Source organism: Hipposideros armiger, unplaced genomic scaffold (genome assembly GCF_001890085.2).
Source record: "Hipposideros armiger isolate ML-2016 unplaced genomic scaffold, ASM189008v1 scaffold_581, whole genome shotgun sequence".
In the NCBI taxonomy this organism is placed as follows: Eukaryota; Metazoa; Chordata; class Mammalia; order Chiroptera; family Hipposideridae; genus Hipposideros; species Hipposideros armiger.
The window spans coordinates 69,439-87,945 of record NW_017731931.1 but is presented as its reverse complement, the minus strand read 5'-3'; the positions used below and the strand labels follow the sequence as shown (position 1 = coordinate 87,945).

General features: G+C 48.0%; 1 pseudogene; it reads left to right on the top strand.

The window, feature by feature from the left end:
* Window positions 1-12,141: 12,141 nt before the first annotated feature.
* Window positions 12,142-14,760, top strand: LOC109371564 (L-lactate dehydrogenase B chain pseudogene; annotated as a pseudogene).
* Window positions 14,761-18,507: the final 3,747 nt, after the last annotated feature.

Here is an 18,507-nt window from a genome sequence, read left to right as displayed (position 1 = left end):
CCTCCTCTCAAACTGGCTTAAACAATAGAGACTGCGTCAGAAAAGCCCAGGGGCTGGTAGCATTCAGGTGTGGTTTGATCCAGGGGGTCATGATGTCACCAGACTCTGGTTTCATTTTTCTGTGACTCTCTTGGCTCAGTCCTGCTCTGTGGGTTAGCTTTGCCTACAGGCTCATTTTGCTTCTTGTAGTAAAAAGAGCTAGAGAAGGACAGGGCCCACATCCACTTATGGCATTATCCATAGAAAAAGAAAAATGTTTGTCCGAGACGTCCAGCAGAACTCCTGAGATGCACCCTGATTGGATCAGTTTAGGTCATGTGCCCACCACTGAGCACTCACTGTGGTGGGGAGATGAGATGTCCTCACAGAGTTAGTTTAGGCCATGTGCTCCCATTCTGGGGTTTCAGGTACAGATGGCTTTCCCAGAGAGTCAGAGGGGTTTTCCAATAAAAATTAGGAGGTTGGAAAAAGGAAAGTAGAGAGGAGTGGGAAGTGAGGAGGTAACCAATGGGGGTTCATGGGAGTCATTAAGGATGGATGGGCTGGAAGTGGCCCTGCTTAGAGAAGAACAAGGGGGTTTTCTGGACTGTGCAAACCCCATACCCTGGTGCCTGCAGCATCCCAAGGTGGGTAGGCCCAAACACAAGTGTACAAGGAGCAAGTTCATGCTGACTTCCAAAAATGCGCCATGAGCATCCTGGGGTATGAGTGTCTACCCTTATTCTGGGATAAATTCCTAGAACTGCAACTTGCATATTCAATCTTTAATAGATATTACTAAATTACCCTCCAATAAGATTTTTACCCATTTCTCTTTCCATCAATATAGCCTATGAAAATGCCCACCAACCCATATCTTATCAATACTAAATATTATTTATCTTCCTAATGTTTGCCACCTTGACAAATTTTTTTTTTAAGATTTTATTGGGGAATTGGGTGGAGGGAACAGTGTTGGGGAATCGGGGAAGGGGAACAGCCAAGCTACTATCCTTTGGTTCTTCAGTCTAGTTGTGGAGGACGTCGCTTCACTGGCCCATGTTGGTATTACCATTGCGCTCTTCCCGAGTGAGGCAGATCGGTCATCGGCCATTGGATGGCCGCTCATGGCGGCTCACGGCAGCAGGGGCTGCAGCCTATGCCGTTGCTGGCAACTCACAGAAGCCCAACTCCAACTGTTGTTCACCATCTTAGCTGTAGAGGGCGCAGCATCACTGGCCCACATGTGGGATCCGAACCGGGGCCCTGCTGCTCAGAGCTGGCGTCCCAAGCCAACTCTTAACCAACGCACCACTCGGCCGGCCCTGCCATCTTGACAAATTTGACTTTTAAAAACTATAAAGTAGGGTGAACATCTTTTCATACACTTGTTAAGTAATTATAATTCTCCTATGGATAATCTGCTCATGGCCTTTGTTCCTTTTTCTATTGAGTTGTTTATCATTTTTGTTATTGATTTGTGAAAGCTCTTTGTAGATTAGGGACACAAACCCTTTGTTTAATCTGTTGCAAATATCTTCCCCGGCTTGTCCTTTCTGTTTTGACTGTATATAGAGAGCTTTTGTTGTCCAGTACTTTACAAATTTTATGTGGTTCAATGTATTAGGCTTTTCTGGTTTTCTGCTTGGAAAGGTTTTATCTACTCTACAATAACAACAACAACAAAAAATGGCCACCCATGTTTTCTTTCATGACTTCTGTGGTTTCTTTCTTTTTTTTTTTTTTTCAAAGTGGAGCCACATGGGGCCAGTTTACTGCAGTTAAATACCTCTGTCTCTATGTATATTTTTGTTCATTTTTCTATAAAGAAAATTAAAGCACACACATCATGACTTCTGTGGTTTCTTTATATGTTTAAATTTTTTAATCGATCTGGAATTTATTTTATTGTATTGTACATGTGAGGCAGTGATGAATTTCTGTTTTTCAAATGGATAGTTGATTAGGATGTAAAGATTTTGTGACTCCAGAGTCTCTGTAACTTTCTAGTGACTTTGATTTTTGTTAACATCTTGTTTTCATGGAGTGATTAGAAGGGATTAGAAAGAAAATGACTGGTGCTTATCTTCAAGGTTAGGGACTGCCAGAAAAGAGGGTTGAAGGGAGACTGGGATGCAGTCCCCAGACAATGTTGGGAGGATGGGGTGCCGTGCAGGGAGGAGGAAAAGCAAAGAAGGAAAGAGGGCAAGGAAACTCCTACTTCTCTTGAGAGGAGTTCAGGGAGCAAAGTCCACCGCACCCCAGCCCCATACAAGGGAGCGCTCTGTACTTTTTACCACCTGCTTTCTAGTCTTTCCGCCCAGAAGTCTGGGCTCATTAGCGCCTGTTCCTTCCACAGTATTTATTGACCACCAACTCTGAGCCCAAGAAAGGATCACCATATCTGGTCTAGCGATAATGGAAGTACATAATAATAACTCTGAAACAACAAGAAGAACAGTTGTGAGGAATCTGCCATGAGGCAGGAGGCAGGAAGTTGTTTTAGAAAGATTTCCTTCAGACCTGACATTTAAATTTCTGTTCTTTTGATCTGTAAAAGGAATTTCCTGACTCTGTTGGAAAGATGAAAATGGCTCTATCATTAACAATCCTGCCCACCTGTGCTTTCCCTGGCTGTTTTAGGGAAAGGTCAGAGGTCAGGAGCACCCTGAGGGAAGGACACCACCATCAGCAGCCATCCTGGACCCCCTCGCTGGGGCTAGAGGTCAAGTGCCCATAAACAACTGGCCCCGGCAGCTTCCACAAGAGCATGTGTACAGCCCTGTCCCTATGTGTCCTCATTGCTCTGAAATCATCTTTTAGGTAACCTTGCCCATTGGAAGGCACAAATTATGCATCTTGGTGTGGTAGGTGCTCCACAAATGGCTGCATGAATGAATCAGTGATGATGGAGAGCAGGGTGCGGTGCTGGGCTGCAGGGCTGTTTGTGGGCCCAGCCTGGCTGAGGACCACGTGGGGACAGAGGCCCACAGCAGGAAAAGGAGTCCTGAGCTCAGCCTATGCGGGGAGCATGGCCCCATACCTCTGCTTCCTTGCACACAGGGTTGCTGAGCAATGGCCATGTTGATGAAAACTATCCAGCCTAAGAGAAAACTTACAAGTTTATTTGAGTCAAACCGTCGACAATTACCAGGAAGCAAAATCTCAATGGATGGAGAAAATGCTCCGCAAAATGGCAGTTTGCAGTTTATTTTATACATAAAATCAAAGGAGGAAGGTTACATGAAATCCACTGGTGATAGATTAAGGGGGTGGGAGAAAGCAAAGTGAGGGAAATCTCTGGGATTGGATAGAAGTAAATTGGAGAGACAGGTACTTCTTTTACACAGGTGGGTGCAGGATAGCTAACAGCTAGCTTTTTACAGCACATAGAGATGGTAATCAGGAGACAAGCATAATAATGAGGAATGTTGCAGTTTCCAGCTCTGGTCCGGAAAAAGGATTAAAGATGTTATTTTAGGTACAGAAAGACAACAGGACCATTGAAAAGGCACAGATTAATTTAATAAGGAAGCTGAAGATGTGACTTCCCACCATGGCCCACTTAGTTATAAATTGTGTGTGTGTGTGTGTGTGTGTGTGTGTGTGTGTGTGTGTGTGTGTGTGTGTTCACGCCATCTTAGTTTTAGTCTCCTGAGCTTGTCAGGTTTAACCTGTGGCCCATTTTCCATCCACAGCCATCACTACCTAGACCCATGCCTGTAGCATGGGGGGAGAGGGGGCAGCCCCTCACCGTCAACGGCAGCTGCTCCTCCTTCGGAAGCTTCAGCCACTGCAGGCCCTGTTGGTCACCCACCCGCATTCCCTGAGCACTTTCCTGCTGACTCACTGCAGTCCAAGCTTGCTACCAGCCCTGCCCCGCTGAGGTCAAAGGGCCGAGGAGGCTGCGTCAGGACCTGGGAATGCTCTGCTGGGCAGAAGGAGGCACATCTTCCCAGTCTCTGCTGCTCTGAAGGGATGACCAGGAAGTGGACTGTCTCAGGGCCCGAGTGGATGCCCTTTGTCCCTGACTCAGTCACAGCCAGGCCCTCACTAACCCCCATTTCAAAGAACAAGGCTCCCCCAGCCCTCCCCCACTGCTTGTGTTAAAACACCATTCACAGCCTGCCCTGTGACGGCATGTCCCATGTGGCTGCCTGTACCATGTGCAGTCACGTGCGACTGCCTACGACTGTGTGTTCTCATGTGCCGATGACTGTGGTTGAATGTGACTATGGTTGTGTACAGTGGTGTGAGCGTGTGTGTGACTCAGAGTCCCTGTGTATCACAGTGTCCAGTGGTGTGGGGTTCCAGGCAGATGAATGGGTGAGTGTGCATGTTTGTGGTCAAGTCTCACTGTGTGCAGCTGTGAGATTTTCTGTGACTGTGTCCGGGCCTGTGAGTGAGTGCATGCTTGCCTGTGGTTATGTGTGAACCTGTGTGGCTGCATGCTACTGAGTGTCACAGTGTGTGATGGAGCGTGTTTGTGGGTGGTTGTATGTGACTGTGTGAGCTTCGTGTGACTCTTCAGGACCATGTGCGTGTTCCATGGTACAGGCCCAAGGAGGTTAGGGGTCTGCAGCCCCTAGTCCATGGTAGGTGAGGGACAGGTGTGTGTGTATCTATTGTGTGCGCTCCCTTTTTCTAGTTTCCAGCCTGGGGTGCCCAGAATGGCTCCCACTTATGCCAGGAAGCGGATGGAACTGGGCTGCAGGATGCTGTACCCCTGGGGCACTGACCGCTTTTAGGGTGTTTTCTTGGAAGCCAGGCTGGGGTAATGCCAGCCCGTCGGAGCCCTCTCGGAGCTGGCTCCCAGTGCGAACTAAGTCTCAGCACCTTGGCTCCAGTCCAGGCTGCCTCCCACCCCTGCGGGGACCCAGCCAGCTTCTTCCAGTCCTGGTCACCTGCTCCAGCCCTCCCCATGCCTAATCTGGGTGCGAAAAGGACACCGGCACCCAGCTGCCCTTCTTTTCCCACTCTCTTTTATCTATTTATTTTGTATGTATGTATTTGTGCAGAAAAAGTTGTTTGTTGCTTTGAGGTTTTTATGGCTTTCTTTTTAAGGCTTTTTGTTTTAATCACTCAGACAGTACATGCCTTTAAAGGGGTTTACCACCAAATCCTTCAGGAAAGCGCAGGGATAATAAAACCGTTCCATATAAGGGACTTAAAAATGTTTCACATTTTAAAAGCTCTTACAGTCCTGGCCCCTGGACTACCTCCTCCACTTTTCTACCTGAACCGAGTGGGTAAGCTTCTTGTCTGACTTGCCTTAAAGGAACCCACCCTGCCCCTGACCGGAGAACCCACCCTGGCAAGACCCTCGCCCACCACCCCACCTCGCACAGCGGAGGTGGCCTTCTGCCTTTCTGAAAGACTCCCGGACCATGGCTCTGCCCAGAAATGACAGAAATGATCCCTCTGGTTTATCTTCTGCTGATCAGAGTTGGGCAACAGCTGCCCAGGTGTGCAAGCCTCAAACTGCTTCTGCGTCTATTGGGAAAGAATCTGTCTATGCTTGGGGTCTCTATGCTCATCGTCTGCCATGGCAGGTATGGGGCCAGGCTGAAGGTGAGTGATGTGCTGCAGAGTCGGCAAGAGGCTGGAGCGCCCTGATGGGAGAAAGTGCTGGAAGGAGGAGTAGAGGGAAGGAAAAAAGATTCTCGGGCGAGGGTGGGTCACCAGAGTGCCCTGTATAGAGAACCAGGCTAGGACTGAGGCAAGTATGCCCTATCAACACCAGTGGGCCCACAGACCTGGGTGGCAGGGGTGTTGTAGGGAGAAAACCCTGGACGAGCAGCTGAGGATGCCTAGGTTCTATCCCTACTCTGCCATCTAGCAGCTGTGTGACCAGGAAGACCCGTTTTCCCTCTCTGAGCTTCAGTGTATCCACCCTGAAGATTGAAACAACAGAGGAAATAAAATATGTGAAGTGCAGAGCCCAGAGGCGTGAGTAGGTGCAGGACAGACATGACACTCCATCCTGCATCCTGAAGACAGTGGTGGACCACTTCCAAGGGGGTCTAGGCCCTTCCCAGCCCATGTGGACTATCTCTGAAGGAATCCATCTCTTCCCCCATGAGAACCAGCAGGGCCCACCACGCTCAAATCTTATGGAGACCCTGCTCAGAGGGGTTGGTGGAAGGGAAACTAAACAGTAAGAAGGGAAGAAAGCAGGGGGTGGAGGGGGGGGGGACAAGCATGGCAGCGAGGTCTGTGGGGCTTCCCATAGCAGGGCTGGACACTGGTACCTGCCAAGAGTCTTCCTGCAACTTCTTGTCCATCCAACCTGCACCTGCTCCCTTTTTCCCTCACCAACCACCATGCGTTCCCTGGGGCTATAGCTCTGGACTCAACTTATTCTGGTTGGTTCTGTGGTTCAACATTCATGTGACATCCAAGCTAAACTCAACACCCTAAGCCCAACATGCTAAGCCCCAGAGGCTAGAAAGATTAGTAAGATACAGGCCTCACCTTTCAAGAACTTTTAATGGCAATGGTAAGAACACCTACTGATCCGAGTTAATACCACATGGCAAATTCAATTGCCTTTGACTTCCAAACAGATGATGTAAATGGCTGAAGCAGCCTGGTGGAATCCAATAGGGAATGGTGGGGCCTGGGGACTAATGGTGGACCAACATATCCTATTTCAGAGTAGGCCAAAGAAAAGACAGCTACTTCTAGCTGCCTTTTATTTCATTTTCTGAGTTCTTACTAAGTGTCAGGCATTGTATGAAATGCTTCTGTGCATTCTTTCACACTCTCTCAAGAATTCTATGAGATAGAGATTATTGTTGTAGGAGACTCATAAAGAGACCTCATGAGCCCTGTATCCTCATGTTCATGTAATCCCTTCCCCTCAAGGGTGGGCAGGACCTGTGACCTGTTTCTAACCAATAGAGTAACCAGTATGCTAGTATCTAACCAATACTGGCGAAGGTGGTGGGATGTCCCTCCCAGGATTGCATTATGTTATCAAGACCCAGTCTTGCTGACAGATTGGTATAGAAACTTCCTTTCTTCCTGACTGAAGAAGTAAGCTGCTGTGTCCTGAGACACCCTTTGGGGAGGACCTCATGGCAAGGAACTGTGGGAGGCCTCTAGGAACGGAAAGCAACCCCCAGCCAAAAGCCAGAAAGATTTCAATTCTATAACCATAAGGAGACGAATTCTGCCAACAGCCTGTGTGAGCCTGAAAGGGTTCCACCCCCACGGGAGCCACCAGATGAGAATCCAGCCCTGGCCAACACATAGACTGCAAATTTGCCGAGGATTCAGCTAAGCTGTGCCCAGAGTCCTGACTCACAGACACTGTGGATAGCAAATATGTGCTGTTTTAGGTTGCTAAGTTTATGATAATTTATTATGAAGCAATAGAAAACTAATGTAAGTATTGTCCCCATCTTACAGATGAGGGACCTAAAGCTCAGAGACTGATCAGAGTCACACGATTAGCACCAGGCACAGCAGGGAGGAAAGCCCCATCTCCAGACTCCTCAGGTCGAGGTTCTATCCAGGACCCAGTCTGCCATGCCAGTCATTGTTCTCTCAGTGACCATCTAGGTACAAGAGGAATAATCTGTGCAGTATTGATTGAAGGATCGTTTTTCAATTCAACAATTTGTTGCACCCCTACCATGTGCCTGGCACTGTGCCAGGTGCTAAGGCTACAATGGTGAGCAGCAGAGGCACAGTGCCTGCTTTGGGGGAATGAAGGGTCCAGCGGAGGATGTAGGCAATGGACAAGGGATGTCAGTATGAAGAGGGTTACAAAATCAGGAGGGATGGGATGTGCTGGGAGCAGGTGGTAGGCAGCCAGCCTAGGCCAAGGCCAGAGGCGTCTCCTCAAGGAAGTGACATGCAGGTCCCTTGGCAGTGGGCCTGGTGGGGAGTCAGCCCCTCTGCATCGCATGTGCATGACTGAGTGGGTGAGTGTGTACACTTTCCAGGTCAAGGGTCTCCAGGGAAAATGAGTCTCCCAGCAATGTGAAGTCGCCTTGTGTCTGTATAAGGGTGGAAGTGGCTTAGCTGTGACTCTCACCCCTAAACATCCCCAGACATCTGGAAGAAGAAGCGCAAGTCGGGGTGAGAGGCAAAGTGGGCAGATGAGAGATGTGGGCACAGATTATGAGCAGAGCCAGAGAGAAGAGCAGGAATTAGAAAAGAGTCGCCCCTCCACACACACTTGGCCCCAGCTTCAGTCCATGATGACTCAGCAGACCTGAGCTTCCTTGCTGATGAGCTGACAGGGTCCCAGAGGAAGTAGACAGCACACTCAAACTGGGCGGTTTGAGGAATATTCAACAGACAGATTCTCTTTAAAAGGTAAGGGCAGGGCCTAAATAAGGATTCAGGTACCTAGACCAATAGCAGCAGCCTGTTCCACTGCTAGGCTTGATGAGACAGGGAAGGTGACTAGAACTGGTCAGAGTGTAAAAGGCCACCTGACAGGAACTGCGGCGGTTGAGGAATACAGCCAGACTGGGGCAACTCCACAACACACAAGAGGTGTCAGGGAATAAGTTCCCTGAACTCTCTCCTCTCTGCCTCCCGTATGCTGTCGGTGCTCCCCACTGACAAGGCAGAGAGTAAGGGCACGCCCTGCTGCAGTCCTCAGGCCTTCCAGGGCGCAGAGCAGGGTGGAGAAGTTGGGGAGCAGACCTGGAAGTGAGAAGAAACCCAATCCTAATTCCACCAGCTGGAGACCCTGGACCAGCCACTCAATCTGCCTGGGCCTCAGTTTCTTTCTCTGCAAAAGAGGGATGGTGAGCATGCTTACGTTGTTCTGAATTTGAAATACAATCATGTATATAAAAATTCCTGCTCGGGGCCCCGCGTGCATTGGCTAGCTGTCAGCACTTGGTTTCTCAGAGTCAGCAACAAGAAAACAAAATCAGGGCCACTAAGATGCCAGGCGCCAGCACAGAAACCCTGGACATTTGAACAACACACTGACGATGAGAGGCTCGCTCAGCAGGTCTTGGAGTCCTTACCAGGACTGGAGCACAGAAACCCTCTCTCTCTCTCTCTCTCTCTCTCTCTCTCTCTCTCTGCAGGGGCGTGAGGGGCACACACGCTCACACCCAGCCTGCAGCCTATTAGCACCTCTGGAGAGAAGCAGCCTCAGGCCTGCCCACAGCTCAGGGTCTGTACTCGGGATATCTCAAGTGTGTGGAGGGGCGTGCTGCAGGACCAGGCATCCCAGCTCTGCCTAGAATCATGGGCCCAGCTGGGAGGAAGCGTGGCAGCCCTAGTCACCTCCCAGTGCAAAATTTTTCCTCCTGTGTCATTTTAGGTGGGACACTGGCAGCAACTGGGAGGGAGCTCCCCGCCTTACAGGACACCCAGGGCAGCTGGGTGGCCTGACAATCAGAAGTAGCCAAGCCACCTGTGCACTGGGCTAGAGCCCCAATAGCCCAGGCTCTGCCTGGGAGAGCCGCGGGGGGGCCTCAAGAACAGACTTCACCTCTGCCTGTCTGTGATATTACTTCAGTGCCAGTAACAAAGGCCCCTGGTGAGAACGGTAGACCTCTGCCCTTTGTTTCCTTATCACCTGCATCTCAAGTTCACAGGAAGAGGGTTTTCAAAGAATCAGAGGCAGGATGGCACTGTAGTCAGGTTTTTCAAAGAAATGAAACCAAAAAAGATCAAGAAATGCAGATTTAGCAGATTATGGTCCTGCCAGAGGTGGGAGGGGCCCCAGGGAAGGGTGTGAATACCTGGGTTGGAGACCAGCTACTTGCCCAGCTCTTCAGGGCCCAGAGGTGAGGTTGGGATGCGGCTCCGTCTCCCTCTGGAGAAGTAATGAGGGAAAGGGAGAGGCAGGGCTGCCCCCACTGCTGTTTAGGTTGAGAGATCACCCTGCACAGAGGAGCAGGAGCCAAAGGGAGGCCTGCAAGGAGCACAGCCCTGCCCAGCACCCCCTCCCGGTCGGTCCTTCTCCATCTCCTCTGCCCAGCGAGGCCCTCTGGAACGCGGATAACTCCCGGCTGGGCTTTCTTCTCTCCACACAGCGGGAGCCCTTGCCACCTCTTCCCTGCATTGAATCCAGCTTCGTGTTGCGCTAGCAAATTTCCTTTTCCTAAATCACTAACTTTAGTGTTTCTTACATCTCAGGTGCATCCTAGAGCTCAAAACAGAAAACCTTAAGTTTCCATATCTTCTATGAGACTGTGATTAAATTTACCAAGTTGCTTATAAACAGGTTATTTGCTGCAGTGTTGGGGCTATAACATTGTTTATTTTACTGCCCTTATGTTCCTTTCGCTTCATTTTTCTGGCTATCTTTTCATTTATTTTACCTTGTTGTACTGAATGAATCCTTTCTCTAAAAATTGTTTTTAAGTTGTGAAATGTTTCAAATATTTGGAAAAACATAGGGAATTATATGATGCACAGCCTGGTACCCACCAACCAGCTTTATCAATTCTTAACATGTTGCCAAATTTTTTTCTTTTTGTTGTGGTAACATATACTGACATAAAATTTATAATTTTAATCATTTCAATTTCATTTAGAAACCTAATATTATACATACAGTTAAAGAGCCCTCTGACCTCTTTCCCATTCCTGGAATGGGAAATTATTTCTGGAATGGGAATAATTCTGAATTCAATTCTCCTATAAAAGTGATACATGTTTTACAATCAAAACTATCCATACAGTGGAGAAGGGCATAAAGCAAAAAGTAAACACCCTTCTGCTCCCCCCAACCTTAAACTCACGCCCCTTGAAGTAACCATTGTGAAAATTTCCTATGAATCTTTCCAGGTATTTTTTATATGAACTACACGAGCTTGTTTTCTTTCTGAACACAAATGAGCTTACACTAATATGCATACGGCTCTCCAATGTGCCTGTAGTTTCCACTTGGACTCTTTTCCATGTGAGTACTAATAAATCTACTGTCTTCTTTTTAACAGCTGCATGGGCTTCCACTTTACTTACTCATTTCCCATGGATGGACATTTAGGTGGTTTCCAACAACAGCTCTTCTAAACAAGCCTGCACTGAATGTTCTTGATATACAGTATGCTCGAGTGCGAGAATTCTGTATACCTGTAGAATAAATACCTAGAAGTGGAGTTACTGGATAAAAGGGGATTGAACATTGGACAACTTGAAAGATATGGCCAAATCCTCCCTCTAAAAACGATCAGCCTAAACACCAGCCAACGATGTGTGAGAGTTCCTGTTTCCCTCATTCTCAAGAACACATCTCTTTGTACCATGATCGGCCTTTTGTTTATTGCCTTCTGTGAACTGTCTGCCCTTATCCTTCTCCCTAGCATTTGGTAGGTTTATTCTTTTTACAGTTGAGCCTTTAATCCATCTGGCATTAATTTTAGATGCAGAATGAGATAGATATTCTTTTCAACTTTTAATATGTATTGATGTTCCTGCCCTGCAAATGGATTGAATTAAGTGCCAAGAGAAAGGGAAAAGCAGGTTTCTCTCCAATCCTAACAGGCCATTGTTACCTGATGTTGCCTCCTCGTTTAATCCTTTCTCACCTCGAGGCTCTAGGTTAAGGTATGAAGCGTCCATAATGGATGGGCTGGACACAGGTGCTCTGCAAACAGCCAGTCAGTTCGTCATTCAGCAAATGGGCAGCAGTGGGGACAATCACTGCAACTTTGGTTTTTCCCTTGAGGAGAAGTGTGTTGCACATATGAGAAGGGTACACACATATTTTGGTGGCTAGAGGAGTAGACTGTGGCAGCCTGTGAACAGTCCACCCAAATCCATTCTCCATCTTCCATTGTAACGTAGTTGAAGCCGGGTACATGGCTACCTAACTAGGCACAGGTTTTCCCAGCCCTGTACATTTAGACAAGGCCATATGACTACATTTTCACCAGGAGAGTGTGAGTGAGACTGATATGTGCCCCTCTGTCTATGATGCTTTTAAAATATGACATAAATATTTCGAGCCCTCTTCCTGTCAAGAGGTGGGTATCTATCACCCTCTACTTGAAGCTAGGCAGTCTTCAACCAAGAGCACAGTGGGAAGTAATGTGACTTCTGAGACTAGGGCATAGAAGGCTCTGTGCTTCCACCTTGTTCTCTGGAAACACCTGCTCTTGGAGGCTTGAGCCTCCATAAAAGGAGTCCAACTCTCCCAAAGCCACCAAGTTGGAGAGGCTAACTGTTGGTACCATGGTACAGGCCTGGCTGAACCCTGTCTTCCAGCCAACCACCAGTGAGTGAAGATGTCTCTAGATCAGGGGTCAGCAAACTTTTGAGACTAAAGAGCCAATCCTGTGCCTCACAACAGCTTAAAAATTATTTGAGAACCATGAAACAAATGAAATCACCATTATGTGAATAATATCCTTTAAAAATTTTATAAATGAAACTATGATAGTTTTATTTTCATTTTCAATTTTACTTCAGAGCCACATGTACGTACCCAAAGAGCCACATTTGGCTCACGAGCCACAGTTTGCCAACCCCTGCTCTAGATGATTCAGCCCCAACCATTTGTGTCACCCGCAGTCATTTGAATCTGCCCAGCAGAGGCCCCAACCATTGTAGAGCAGAGAGACAAGTCAGCCTCTCTGTATTCTGTCCAAATTCCCCACCATTTCTCACAGATAATGAAATGATTGGTGTTTTACAGCACTAATTTTTGGGGTGGTGTGTTATTCAACAATAGATAATTGGAACCAAATCAAGGCCTAGAAAACTCTCTCCCCTTCCTGCTGGCTCCAACCGAGATGCAGCAATGACCCAGCCTTGACTATGTAGATGACAGCTCCCAAGGATGACAAAGTCACAGAATGGAAGGAACCTGGGTCTGTAGAGGAGCACCGCTGGGTGGGGAAGAGACTAGGGGCAGAGACCACCAGGAAGCTGGTAGAGACCCCATCTGTAGTGGAGGCTGTGGAGGTAGAGAGAAGTGATTAAGTTTCAGAGATATTTGGGAGGTGGTTGATAGGATTTGGGGTGGAGGGTATGGAAAACGTGTTGAGAGAGAGGAGTCAGAGATGAAACACAAATGAGATGATGTCTGGTCTATGAGCAAATTGTAATGTCATAGCCAAAGCAAACCTAGACATGGCCAAGTTCAAAGTCAGCTCAGAGCAGGAGAAAGAGGATTGGAATTGTAAGTGGGTGCCTTTGAGCGAGACACCTTTCACATCTTTATATCCTTATCTATAATATGGAAACAACCTACCACACATGAATGCTTTAAGCATAAGGACAATGGCTGCATTCATTCACCTAAAAATATTTAGTGAGTGGTACCTATGATGTGCAATAAATAAGATGGAGACATAAAGTACGCAGTGTGTTAATGACAGTGCCAAGGAGAACAAGCAAAGTAGGGAAAGAGATAGAAGGAAGAGGTAAATTTTTTTAGAAGGAAGAGGATGTTGAAGGTATATACTCATGAGCAGAGTAGTCCAGGTTCTGTGGACTGGGGGGCTCTCCTTTAGAAAAAGAATATAAAAATGTCTTGTTTTTGCAAATATCACAAAAATATGTGGCCATATAAACAGATTTCGAGGGCCTTGGACAGGGCTGGTGTGAGTGAGGGGGCCCAGTTTCTCAGTAAGTCCACCTCTGCTTGTGAGTAATAGAGCTCTGGGAAGGGGAAGAGTATTCCTGTGGGTGTCACAAAAAGAACCTGTTTTCTGTGACTTAGACAAGTCATTCAATTAGTCTGATCTGTAAATGGGGAAAAACAATATCATGCCCTTATAAGGCTTTAAGGAGTAAGTAAAGGAATGTAACTAAAGTTCCTGGCTCATTGTAGTAAGTGGTGACTAGTATTTTAATTTTTATTCCTACTCCACACAGATGGAGAACAATAGTCTCAGCCTTGCAGAGGGATCAGAAAGAATCAGAGTAAGAGGGGGATTGTGGGCCCTGATGATTGTCAGGCCCCACGTTACCTGTGAAGGTTGGGCTCAGTGGCTCCAGGATGTCCACACTGTGTGTGTGGCCTTTGATCTGTGTGTGGTCTGTGGTCTGCGGCCCTCATGTGCCACACTCTGGGGCACAACCTATGGAAATCACACATCCAGTGAAGACCCACCTGTTCCTACTGTACACATTGGCACTGGGTTGCAGAAGAAGAGGCAATAGTCCCAAACAATAAGATCACTGTAGTGGGTATTGGACAAGTTGACATGCTATTAGCATTCTGGAAAAGTCTCTGGCTGATGAACTTGTCCCTGTGGATGCTTTGGAAGATACATCTTCCAAGATGTATCTTCTTGGAATGATGCATCTGCAGCACGGGGCCTTATTTCTTCAAATACCTAAAACTGTGACAGATAAAGATTACTGTGTGATTCCCCATTCTGAGATCGTGGTGGTGACTGCAGGAGCCTGCCAGTGAGAGCGGGGGAGTCCTCTCAGTCTGGTGCAGATGAATATTAATGTCTTCAAGTTCATTATTTCTCAGGTCATCAAGTACAGTCCTGAGTGCATCCTAATTGTGGTTTCCAACCCAGAGGATATTCTCACATATGTGACCTGAAAACTAAGTGGATCACCTAAGCACCATGTGATTAGGAGTGGGAGTAATCTGGAATCCGCTAGATTTTGCTATTTTATGGCTGAAAACTTGGCATTCATCCCAGCAGCTGCCATGAATGGATTTGGGGAGAACATGGCATCTCAAGTGCGGCTATGTGGAATGGAGTGAATGTGGCAGGCATTTCTCTCCAGGAACTGAATCCAGAAATGAGAATGGAAAATGATAGTAAAAAATGGGAAGAAGAACATAAGATGGTGTTGAAAGTACCTATGAAGTCATCAAGCTGAAAGGATACACCAGCTGGACTCATGGATGTAGTGTGACTGGTTTCACTGAATCCACATGGAAAAATCTATTCAGGATTCACCGAGTGTCCGCGATGGTGAAGGGGAAGTATAGCCCTGAGAATGAAGTCTTCCTGAGCTTTCCAAGGATCCTGAGTGCTTGGGGGTTAACCAGTGTTATCAGCTAGAAGTAGGAGGCTGATGATAAGGCGCTTAACTCAGGAAAAGTGCAGACACTCTGTGGGCCACCCTGAAGGACTAAAAAAACTTTTGACCTTTAGGTTATAGGGTCTAGGCTGTAGACATTCAGAAACTCTAATGTGAGTAACCATGGAAATTATATAATGTCTTCATGATTCCAAAAGTTCTTTAAGCAACCAAGATGGATGTGTTGGGGGCCTATTCTCTGTGTATTCTGTGCACGTTTATGATCATCTCAGCCACATATAGTTTTCATCCATGTACACGGATCACAGTTTGCTTTTATCTTCCTAGGTGTGTGAATTAGTGCTCACAGAATCAAAGACCATGCTTGGTTTAGTGCTTACAATATGAGCCCTTGAACAAGTAAAATTAACTCTTGTAAAAAAAAATGTTAATAAAAGAAAAAGAGTGGAGGCTGGGGGCTTGAGCAGTCCTGGATTTCAATCCTGCCTTGGCCTCTGCCAGCCTGTAAGCACAGCCGGTGACGTCACCTGCCTTAGCTGCCACTCTCAGCTGTCACACGGGAGGACTGTCCTAATACCGTTGCACCGGGGGTTGTAAGGACATAATGTGCAGGCACGCACAGAGCATGAGGTCACTGCTCCTGCCTTTCTTCTCTTCCCCTGTCAGACACACCCTCTAGGACCTGGATCTGGACCTGAACCAAGGAGGAGCATAGTCTGATAGCTCCGGGCACCCAGGCCCCAGTTGTGTAGCTGCTGCAGCAAATGCTCTCAAGCATATAACAAAACAAACTTGGCCCATGATGGGTACTGGTGACGTACGATGGCCTAAAACAATTAAACCCATAATCAGAGGGTGCTTCAGCTCGGCTGCTGTGGGTTTGCCCACGAGTCACAGTCATCTTCTGGGAGTGTTCCTCGGCTGTTAGCCCTCAGAGTTCTGTTGCTAAGAGATAATGAATCAAACGGTGTTTCCAAAAAAAATAACCACTACAGAATGTTCCAGGACAGAGCCATAAGCACAGCCCAAACGGAACAAATATACTGTTACTGATAACTCCTTATAAACAGCTGAGGAATGGGGTAGCTGGGAGGTAGCTTGGCCATACACAGCCTATGTAAATTACTGGTTTGCCAAGGTTTGAAATATAATAAAATAGACTCAGTGATAAAAACTGTAAGGAAAATTATATAACATCTTCATGATTCCAAAAGTTCTTTAATCAACCAAGATGGATTGGTTGGGAGCCTATTATCTGCCTATTCTGTGCATGTTTATGACCATCTCAGCCACATATATATTTACAGGCAATGACTAAGTCTATCATTGTTGTAACCACCCCTGTTTGGCACAGTGCCCAAGTGCAACAATTGATTAAGTGAGTGATTTGCAGCCACCTCCACTATTGCTCTGTTGCTGGGGCAACAGGAACCAGTCAACTAGGAAAAGCCTGAGATAAAGCAGGGAAGAGCTTTCATCAACAGGGAAGACAGCAAACAAGGCACTTGCAAAAAACTGGTTGTCATCTGGCACCCAGCACAACTCTGCCCGTGGGATTTTCCTGGGAAGATGCAGCCATTCTGCCGTGTCCTCACCAAAGTCTCCTGGGGTCACCGTCAGGTGATTGCTACAGGTAGATGGATTAGTGCAAATTAGCTGTCATCTGTCAGGAAAGGAAATCCCGATTTCTGCAGGCCACTCTCCTGACCTGGGAGCAGAGCAGTGTAATGCCAGCCTAACACTCCCTTCCTACCATCCCCTCCTCCCCTCTCAACCCCCCACCCGCTCCCTCTGCTTTTTATCTGGTCAGACCCCTGGCTGTAGTGATTTCACGGTCTACATTTTATCTCTCTGGGTAGGTAATGGAAGGCCATGTTCTTCTTTCTCATTTTGCAGGTGGAGGGAGCCAACATCAAGAGATACAACATGAAGGGTCAAAGTAACACAGCTAGTAAGTCAGGAGGCAGGCTCGTGCTTCTGGCCCCAAATCTCAGGATCTTCACTGCTTACCAGACCCCAAGGACTCTGTGACACATCGTACAGGAAACCGCCAAGTGTCGCAACGGCTCCCAGGAAAGGGGTCACTGTTTCCATGGTCCAACCCTGGTAACCTTCGGTCACTGGGTGGCACCCAGGGGACCGGGCCAGAGCCACAAGCACGCTGCCTCCCTCCTCCTCCCAGGGGCCGAAGAAGGAGGTCATGAATCAAACAAATAGTTACGATCCCAGCCTTGGAAGCTGCTTCTGCGCTCACTATCTGGGTGACCTCGGGCAAGTCACTTCATCTTCTGCAGTGCTGTTTCCTTTCTAAAACTTAGGACAAGACTAGTACCTACCTACTTTACATGGTTAGAATGCATGAGAGTAAACAGATAAAAGTGGTTATCAGGGTGTGTGGGAGACACCTTGATAATTGCTAACAGTAGCAGCAGCCTCAGTTACAACAATATTGTCATTTTCACCATCATCTTCATCCACTTCCGCTCAGGACCTGAGGTGCAAGTGAACGGGAGACTGGTGCCAATGGGAGTGCCACTGTAGTTCCTAGCCATGACTGGCCTGTGCCATGAGGGCCTCTGGTGATAAAGGGACACATTCCCTGGGGTTCCTGGTGATAGACCCTTAATTTTTCAGAAGCTGAGCTCAAAGAATGGAGAAGCAGCTTTATGGGTTTTCTGCCTCTTTAAACACATGTGCTTCCAATGGGCTCTTCTAGGCTGGAATTCCCCAGGGCCCAGACCAGGCCAGCTCCCTCAACTGCCCAATGCCCCTCACCCTTAATCATGCTGGGTTCCTGCCCCTTGGCCAGGCCTGGGGGGCTCAACAGCAGACTGCTTCCTCCCCATCATTTATCAGTTCCATCCCGTGGAGTAGGAAAGAGCACAGCAGCCTAGGGCCTCTCCCACATCTGTCTGAAAGTAGCTACTCTAAGACTCTTAAAACCCCAGCCCAAGGAAGTACATCTAAAAGAAGACTGGGGAGAGGGGGAGATGAAGGCTGATGGGGGAGCTTTGTCATGAATTTACCAGCCCTGCCAATTGGCACCCACCCCCAAGGCAGTGGCTGCAGTTATCCTGTGGGGTCAGGATGCTGTTTCTGCCGAGTCATCCTTTCTTGCCCAGAGGGATCCTGGCCCAAAGCCACATTCCTAGTGGCTTCTGAGTGCCACAGAGGATGGAAACTTGCTTTCTCACCAGCCCCGCAGGTCCCCAGCCTTGCACACAGGCTGGTCTCTCAGCAGCCTCTGCCGGCAGCACTCTCCTCCCAGGCTGTGTGTCCCCCCCAGAGCTCCAGCCCACCCTAGACCTTGAGCTTAGGGCAAACGAAGTACAGTGCTGGTGCGCTAGTGCCAGAGGGAAGGGAGGAGAGACTGGGCCTAGGGGAGGGGCCAGAGGGGAATTAAGGAACTATTTAATATTTCAGTCTGCCACTTGGAAGGCCCTCCTGCCAGTGGGGGTCCAGCAGCCCAGTGGGAAGGAGCCTACTGCCCTGAGACAGACCTGGGCACGGACCAAATCTCAAGCCAAGGAGGAGATGAGGCAGCCTAGGAGGCTTCAGCCCTGGGCCCATACTGCCCGCCCC